Below are 9,851 nucleotides of genomic sequence, written 5' to 3' on the forward strand. Positions count from 1 at the left end.
CCTGCCGGTGGCGGACTCCCTCAGGTGTCGGTGTGTTGGTGGTTCTTTGTGTCTGGGGGTGGGCGTCCGGGTACACACCGGCTCACTCCTTGGCGGCCGCTTGTCGGGGCCTGGGGCCTGGGGCTCGCTCGGGCCCCTTTGGAGGTGGGGTGCCCCCGGCCTCTCGGCCTAGGGCTCGGTCACTCAGGCGCAGCTGGGGGCCGGCGGAGCTCACGGGCGCGTCACTGCAACTCCCCCTGACTTCTGCTCCGCAGCTGCTGGGCGAGCCCTCATCTGGGACTCTCCTCAGCTCTTACTGGGACAGTGGCGCGGCTGCCCCTCTGTTGGTCTTCCATGGTCTCTTGTGTTCTGGGGGCCTCTGGATGTCTGGAGTTTTGATCTCCTCCATACCCGCTTCACACCCTGGAGGACGGGGCTGTGGCCCCCCCACACTCCCTAGCAGATCATTACATGGAGAAACCTTTGGAATGCAAGCATGCTGATCCACACAGGTGTACACATGGGTATTCACAGACGCGGACTAAAGCTTTCTTGGCTGCTGCCTCAAAGCACACTGTGCGCTGTCTATCTTGCGTGCTGCACAATATCGTTTATTACTTAGTAAATACTGATATCTATGACTAGCTAGTTTATTGTGATGGTGCTTTGTTTTCTCTATTATTATGTTGCTCTTTGTTGTTTGCTGTCTCCTCTGTTTGTTTTTGTTTGTTTGTTTGTTTGTTTTTTTCTCCATACAGGTGACCCAGGAGTTTTTTTTTTTCTCTCTCTTCCCCCCCCTTCTCACCGTCTCTTCTCCCCTTTGGTTTTCTTTCTTTCTCTCCCCCTCTCTCTCTCATTCATTCCCCCTGTCCTATTTATTTAAAAAAAAAAAAAAAAAAAAAATGACAAAGGATGAACTGAAGCTCTGCCATCACGTAATGTCGCATACTGCTGTTTCTGATGTCATTTAGAAAAAAAAAAAAAAGAAAAAAAAAAAAAAAAAGATAAACAGAGGGATGATTAACTCGTAACTTTGGAACTGCAAAATTAGTGTTTTAAACCCTCTCAGATTACTCTAATACAAAAAAGTTACAATTACTTTCACTTTAAATGCAACTAATGTGGTTCTGGTTGCAAACATAGTTTTAGATGAGTCTTATTAGGAGCGTTTTCCTTACATCAGACGGGTAAAGCTCTTCAGTCACTCTGCAGGTGCACAGGGATCATAAGCATCCTTGGTGGATAATGACAGCTATTCATCTTGGGCTGCTGTGGTGCAGCAGACAACGTCTGATGTTGTCAGAGCTCAGAAGGTCACATCCTTCAATGAGAGACCGTCAGTAGGCGGTTAATTGGTCCCCCAACCAATTAGACAGCCTTCGCCTACTTTATGTCAAACCCAGTGATTCACCTTGACGACCAACCAGCAATCATCTAAAGATGAGTATGCATATGCAGCATAACATACGTAGCACACATTCTCCACACTTCAAGCGATGTTTGCATATGGTTTATTTCCTGAACAACTTGGCAGAGATTGACATTTTAAATGTTTGCTACATAAATATATGTTAAAGACAGAAACTGAATAAGAGTGGCATGTGAAGGGGCTCGATTATTTAGTCCAGCTCATCATGTAAGAATGCCCAAACTTGCAGCCTTGATATAGTTTGCATGGAGTTTGTCACAAATTAATTATCTTCAGTACAATGTAAACTTCTCCAGGGAACCCTTGTCCTTGACGTCCTATATCAGACAACAGCCGAGGACTGTAAGAAGGTGATATTTCTAAAACACCGTAACATGGCTCTAGACTAGCAGCAGCAGGGATAAAAATTCCAATGGATGTGAAAGTGCAAAAACTTTCATTCCTCTGCTTGAGGTTAACTTCAAAAATAAGATAATTCCAATGTTAAAATTCCCAAATAAACAAGACTGAATGTGTTGTTACAAAAATAAGAAAGAAACTATTTCCAGTTAATCGTATCAGCTTTTATCCAAAATATGGGATGACTAGTGTTAGGGAAAATATTCTAAAACACTTCTTCAGTAAAGACTCAGAGAAGAGAAACACACAGAACTTCTTGCTAGCAAGGGCAGCCTCCAGACTGAGACTCGCACTAAGAAACTGCCCCAATCTTTATTTATACTTCAGTAGGTGTGTGTGTGTGTGTGTGTGTGTGTGTGTGTGTGTGTGTGTGTGTGTGTGTGTGTGTGTGTGTGTGTGTGTCCTGCTGATCAAAGGGTCATGAGAGCACAAAAGGTACATCCTTGGTCAGGAAAGGGGATAGTCTCCGATGAGTAGTCTTTTTAGCACCTGTAACCAGGAGCCAGTGTATAGCCAAGAAAACCAGTCACTTGTATCACTTACATAGTCCTGATTTTGGGCCTGCTGGATCTGTCTCCAAACATTCAGGGCGTCAGTCATATTTGATGAATGTGCGTCTTCTTTATGTAAATGCAGAATGTGTTGTTGAAGAGGACACAAAGTCCCCTTTCTCTGCTAGTATCATAGAGTAATTCTTCCCTGGGAGTTGGTCCAGGAACATATATAGTGTGGGGTATGTTGCCGTGCTGGGTAGATGGGAACAGACATAATAGTCTGTATTTGCCGATTCTGCTTTTGTTCTGTCGTGGATATAACGGTACCAGGCATTGTTCATCCACGGAGGAATGTGGTCTTGCGTCATATCCCTTAGGTGAGAGTTGTCGTGTGTCTATCTTCTCTGCCTTCCTCCTGGTTCAGCTGTTTCCGGCACCAGCTGGGGTCCTGTAAAAGTGAGCGTCGTAGTCAAGGTAACCAAGAGGGTCCACCTTGGTTGCACACAGGTCCGTCACGCCTCGCACTTGGTTGCCCTAGAGTTGATCAGAGGCTGGAGGTTGAAGTGCGAGCTTACCCTACGGGGGCTCAATCAGCACTCCCCCCTCACCACTGAAACAACCAAGTGTGAGATTTCTCTATTGTGCTGTCTTGAGGGTTCCGGGGTTTCTTGGGACCTCGACCTCTTTGCAGTGGCTCTGATAAATCCAGGAGGATCTCTCCGTTATTTTGCAGGCAGTTGAAAAGGTCAGAAGCACTTGAATTGGCCTCTATCAACCCCTTTGTGAAAAGGGTGCTGGGTCCAGTTATCTTACTGGCGTTATGATCCCAGCAGTCTTCAATGTGCCCGCGTATGCACAGTATAGTGACACAGCTTTAGGTGATGTTCATAGGTAACTGCTGTCATCACCACCATAGCTTCTGGTTCCTGTGCTTTCACAGAATCATGATGTCATCCTTAGACTCCCTCTGCGCTGTCGATGGAGCTTGGCACGCTCCCCTCATCCTTCAGGTGCCCATCTGCTGTCCACAATCTCCTCTGTTGGCCTCTGGAAAGCCCTTTTGGCACAGCTCTCATTCCAACGCAGTTTCATGGTCCTTGCTGTGGCTCCAAAGTCTGATCTCATGATGGGCCCCAACCAGCTCGACCTTTGACCTCAACCACTGCCTGGCTGTCGGCTATGCCTGGAATGGTTCACGCTTCTCACTGGGCGTCTGAAGATTTCTCAGGAGATTACTGCTGCACCTGTATTTCCTTGCTAAGAGGAAAAACTTCTATTTGGAGAGCATGTCAACAATCATCAAACCACATTCTTTAGTTCAGTGAACTTCACTTATAGGCCATCAAAGCCTCATCTGAACATGGATGCATCACTTGCATAGGTTTAATACCTGTAAATAAACTGTTAATCACACAAATCGCTGCAAAAATTATATAAAACAAAATTTAATGTTAATTCTAAAATTTAATGTTAATTCATTGTTTCATATTAATCCTGGATCCCCCATCTTGACACATGGACACTCCCATGAGTCAACTCATCAAAATCAGATTCCTGTCTTAAAGAAAAAGATTAGCTAGATCATATCCCAGGCAACATCAGGGCATCTCCTCCCCTGGAGCAGCACCACCCTGGACCTATAATCCTGCAATAAGAATGTTAGTGTGTTTTGCATAACACCTGGCTCTGCCAGGAGCCTGCATACACACCATCCTGGCCTGGAAAACAAAATCTGGAAGTGAAATCAAACTTCACACCTATAAACAATTATATCATAAAAGTAATAAGCATTCAGCACTAGAAAGAAAGTGTCATGTGCAGGTTTTCTCAAATCAGTAAACTACAATTAATACCATAATTTGCCTCAGACATGGATCATCCCATGTACTCAGTCAACAGTAATGTAATCAGTGACTTCTCGTAAGCAAAGTCACTCCACTCATATATTATTTATGGGCTCAAGAGTGGCCAGCAAATGAGCCCATATTAACTATTCCATAACACCGCATCTCTTATTTGTTTGTCTCATGTCACTTGTCCGCTTCTGCTGAATCTTGTACATGCAGTCTCAAAAAACAAACATTAGCAACACACATTGATTATCCTGGTGGGCAGGCGTCGGCCATCCACATTCCAGAGGTGCCATAAAAACACCATAAAGTTAGCCAACCCTAGCTGTGGAAAGAATGTCATTCACGTATAAACCCAGAAATCCTGTAGTAGGAAAACATTAACTAATCCTCTTATAAATCACATGATCAAACACATGAAAAACTGCAATGCTGTAGAAAAGAAATGCAAATGTTAGCGCTGCGCAGGCGTATACACTTTCTCACAGTAATATCTGTGAGCAACACAAGTTAGTGAATGACACACACATAGTAAATTCACAGACAGAGAAAATGGCATTTAAAAGATTGAATCGTCATGCAACCTCGAATGTTGCTGTCATCTTTCTGCTCCTGTAACAAAAACACATAAAATCATCCACCCTTTTGTCCTGTCTAGGTGGAGGTTAACCTTGAGTCGTGGTCAAGTCCTGTCAGCTTTTACCAGTCAGTCAGTTTGTTTTTTATTTCCATTCATTCATTCATTCATTCATTCATTCTTTCTTTGCTGATAGTGGAACCTGTCGTCGCATTTAGTTTCCACTTCCAGCAAAATGACGTCATTTCAAAAAGAAAAAGAAGTTTAGATAGGATTACATCGCTGAATCCCTTTTAGGCCGGGACTTTCATTTAATATTGTCCCAAATAAGTAGCTTTCTCCAGAGCCCATTTTAATGTGGAGAAAACTCACTTGTAACGGCTTTCCCAACAGGTCGTATAGCACTTTCAATTCCCAACGTGCAGATCTGCTTAAAGAAAAGAAATAGACAAACAAAATCAGTGCCTGTTCAAAAGATAAAAACGAAAAATAACAGAGATTATCAAACCAAACTTTCAGTGCACTGTGAAAGTATCAAAATAAAAAGGCCTTGTTAAGTCATGACACAAACTCCTCATCAACTTCACAACAGGAGAAGAATCATCAGCTAGATTCACTCCAAACCAACCATCAGCTGCACAACTCACAACATAACCCTAATGTCTTCTTTAACTTATGAGTTTAATCACCAGGTCTGTGCTCTTCACTCATTTAGGCCACAGATCTATTTTATTCAATTTTCCTTTTTCCCTTCATCATAAAACATGTGACATGCTGTCATGCACTTCACAAAAGAAGTTTGTTCTGACGTATTCAGAGTTGTGTATCTAAATACAGGATTCACTCACACATCAAAACAGGAAACTCAGTGTTTTAGAGTCTCCTCTCAACACACAACAAACATCCCATTCACTCGTGCTAGAATTCAGTCACCTTTCATTAATCTAAAACCGATCAACTAATTTGCATATCAGCTATTAACCCACTAGGATGACAGGACGACAGAAATGCATGTTCAAAATGTTATCACTAAAAGAGAATTTCCCTCATACAGTAAATTACTTGCTGCATCAATCAAGCAGGAAGCTTGTCCCAATTTACTATATTAACAACTAAATTTATTGTCTGATCACTGGTTGGTCAAACCAGAATCTTTTTCCCCACAAAAGTTTAAATTGTTGTCCTGCAACCTAGAGAGTCAATTTTTTGCATTGGATAAATTCAGTATTTGATAACAAGTGTCTGCTAAATTGACACTATTTTAGCACTGATGAAAGATAACAAGCTAATTTTCATTACATGGGTGTTTGTGTTATTAGGCAGGTTTAATGCATGTCTGTGGAGCTGCATATCCAGCAGAGCATGTTCTTAAAGCTGCCTTTCCTACACACTTCTCTACTATTATTTAATCATTTCTTAACTAATGTGCTATGAGTCCACTGGTCTTTGCATCACACGGGGTGACTTGGACAAGATGATAAACAGACTCACGCTTAAGATGTTGTTTAATCTTCATAAGCTCTCTTGTGTTTGGAAGTGTTAGTAGGGTTAATGCATGTTCTGCTTGTGTGTGTGATTTTGTATGTTTCTATTTTCGCAATGTTTCAGACCCCTTCACAATTTTCCAACTTAAGCAGTCAGTTTTCTTTTCCCAGGTTTTTTTTACCCCAAATTTTAATTTCCCACATTAAATAACAAAATTTGTGTTCTCACCACTCTCACTCTATTGTCCTCTCCCACTTCAATAGTCCAATAGCAGGCAGTTTCTCCTTCAGCTTTGTCCTGTCCCTCCTCTGATGCGGTTGACTTTGTGCTAGTGGCTGAAGTGCTGCTGCTGCCTTCCTGGGCGACTTCTTAGCAGCTGCTGCCGGTTTCTTGGCTTTGGCCGCGGTGGGCTTCTTGGCTTTGCTCTCAGTAACCTTGTTCATCTTAAAGGATCCGGAGGCCCCGGTGCCCTTGGTCTGCACCAGAGTGCCCTTCGCCACCAGGCTCTTGATGGCGGTCTTGACACGGGCCTTGTTCTTGTCCACATCGTAGCCTCCGGCAGCCAGAGCCTGCTTGAGAGCGGCCACGGACAGGCCGTTGCGCTCCTTGGAAGCGGCCACGGCTTTCACAATCAGCTCGCCCACGCTGAGGCCGACCTTCTTGGGCTTGGAAGTCATCGTCTTCTTCTTCTTGGCCTGAACCTCTGCACAGGGCGCAGGGCGTGTTTATGATGGAGCCTTTCCCACCACAGCGCTGGCACGTTGAACGCATCATGAAGGGTCCATTTCTTTCATGTCGCTAGCCAGCATGCTAGCCGCATGTGGCTTGCCCGAGTCACTCAGTCCTTTCTGAGCATTTCAACATGCTGCCACCGCCATCTTGCTCGCCCCTCCGTGGAATTCATCCAATCAGACAGGAAGATGGGTTTGCTTTCTTCTGCTGCTGCTGTTTATCCACATTGCTGCTGCTTTGCTGGGACTTTTTGTGCTCAGGACTTGCTGCTGTCTCTTTATCATGTTATTGCTTTGGAGCTGCATTCCTTATCTTCAGGGAGGAGTGAGCTCGCTTGTGAGGTTGAGAAACACATGGCACTGTAAATAAGTCAGCCAGAAACTTGGCCTGCATGTTTCCAATGATGTTAAACTATGACTTTCTTCCAACCGCTGCATGTGAAAAATTGATTCAGGTCTGCTTTTCACCTGAAAGTGACAAACTAAGACATGTTCATTATTATCATCACTGCTTAATCAACACACATCTCTCTCTCTCTCTCTCTCTGTGTGTGTGTTTTTGTGAACAGTCCTTTCTTAAAAGCAGAAAATAAGATTGTAGTTGTTCTTGGCTGATCAACACAAAACCTTTTTCCTATAATTATTTTTCATCTACAATGTAAATTTTGTCTCTTTTTCACTCTTTTTTTTAATATATATATATATATATATATATATTTTAAAATAGCTGGTGACCTGCAGAATCACCGCTCTCACAATCAAAGGCAATCACTCTTACACAGCGCACAAAAACACTGTGACGTCAGACACATTCACACTCACTTTTTCATCTGCGTAAATAAATCACATGGCTGATGATATGTGCCATGGTGATCCATAAATATGATCACCAGTTTATTTAACTATTTTTCAACCCAACAAAACAAATAAACAAAAACATAATGCTGATGTTATGAACACTCTACACACAAGTCAAGATGCAGGAAAACTGCTCACGGAAACGCTGCACACTCCAGTTATCACAGTTATCATAGTTCTGTTTGTGTGAATTATCTGCTTTCATTATTAATACCAGTTTATAGGTTGTTATCCTTTTTATTATTAGTTTGAATGCATTAAAATTAAGTTGTAATTTAGCTTTTTGTTTATTTTACTTTATTCCTCTTGCATTTATATCTATTCAGTCGGGTCTGTTTCCAGCCCTTTTTTAAACTACTTCAAACTACTGTGATCTCTAATTTTCGCTGGGTGAGGGATTATTATGTTCTTCCTAGTCTGAACTGCTCTCTTCACCTGAGCTGCTATCCTATTCTGAGTTACTGTCTACTTTGTTTCTTCTACCTCTTGCTCTTCCACGATGCATTCCTCTCTCTTTCTTTTGGATTAATCGTGCTCCGGCTTGCTGTTTTTCTAAACATTTCTCATCAGGTGTTAATTTTACTTGTTTATCACCCATTTTCAAAGATTTTGCTGGGCCGTCGCTGGCACGCTTGACTTCAGAGTGGTTTACTGATACGGCCTTCGACTTCACCCTAACGGTGAAGCGGTATCAGTTTTATGAGATGAAACTCAACCGTTCTCCTTTGTCACCAGCACGTGAGCCTCAGCAAAGAAAACAAAAAATGGAAGTAGTTCAGCAGCGTATTGTGCTGTAAAATCAACTTACTTCCAGACACATACACACACATAAACATTTGCGCGCTAATTTGTCACGAGATAATTTCAGCTACCTCTAAAACTGGTCGAAACACAGTTCCTTTTGGCGAACTTAAACCTAATTTGTCACGAGATAATTTCAGCTACCTCTAAAACTGGTCAAAACACAGGTCTTTTGGTGAACTTAAACCCCCCCTTTTTTTTTTTTAATCACATTTCTTTAAACTTTTGCGGCCGTCTTATATACCGAAATAGTGTTTCTCACCCCTGACGTCCCACTGGTGATTCAGATCATTGGACTGAATCCCACCGCCGTGGACCAGATTATAACACCGGCCCAGACCCGAATTTAACGTCCTGGGGCTCTCTCCTCGTCCAAGAGGGCTGTGCACAGGCTTCGGTGCTGGCTCCCCACGGCGTCAGGAATCAGTGCTGGATCTTGGAACAGAGTCACAGATAACAATTCTGATATTTTCTGCTCCGGCTCGGAGGACCAAATAATGTTAGGGAAAATATTCTAAAACACTTCTTCAGTAAAGACTCAGAGAAGAGAAACACACAGAACTTCTTGCTAGCAAGGGCAGCCTCCAGACTGAGACTCGCACTAAGAAACTGCCCCAATCTTTATTTATACTTCAGTAGGTGTGTGTGTGTGTGTGTGTGTGTGTGTGTGTGTGTGTGTGTGTGTGTGTGTGTGTGTGTGTGTGTGTGTGTGTCCTGCTGATCAAAGGGTCATGAGAGCACAAAAGGTACATCCTTGATCAGGAAAGGGGGTAGTCTCCCCCACCCTAGATAACATGGTGAGGAAGTCCAGCAGTTCATCTATATGTAAAGAAGCACTTAAACTAAAACAGACATAGCTACGTTAATCCTGCCGTAAAACAATAAAACAAGGTATGAGCTCTCATGCTCCCAGACGTGGGGGTGCATTCCTGGGATGCACCCCAAGCCTGCAGCCTGTTAGAGATCACACACAATTAATTATATGCCTCTAAGTATACATGGTTGAATATTTCCTAATACAAATAACTACATGCAGTATTCTACCATATGCAAACTTATATCACTAAAAGATTATACTGACTACTAAATACAATTTTCCATTGACAACTAGTATTTAATTTGTGACCATTAAATACCAATACAGGGCGTGTATTTTATAACTCATTCATCTGGATACTGGGGTTAGCAACATGGCTGCTTTGAGTGGCAGGTGTCTGAACAGAGGCAGCTGTAGCCGATAGCTGTCTG

General features: G+C 42.8%; 1 pseudogene; it reads right to left on the minus strand.

Moving 5' to 3' along the window:
- Nucleotides 1-6,429: 6,429 nt before the first annotated feature.
- On the minus strand, nucleotides 6,430-7,497 carry LOC112430979 (histone H1 pseudogene; annotated as a pseudogene).
- Nucleotides 7,498-9,851: the final 2,354 nt, after the last annotated feature.

Source organism: Maylandia zebra, linkage group LG8, assembly GCF_041146795.1.
Source record: "Maylandia zebra isolate NMK-2024a linkage group LG8, Mzebra_GT3a, whole genome shotgun sequence".
NCBI lineage: Eukaryota > Metazoa > Chordata > Actinopteri > Cichliformes > Cichlidae > Maylandia > Maylandia zebra.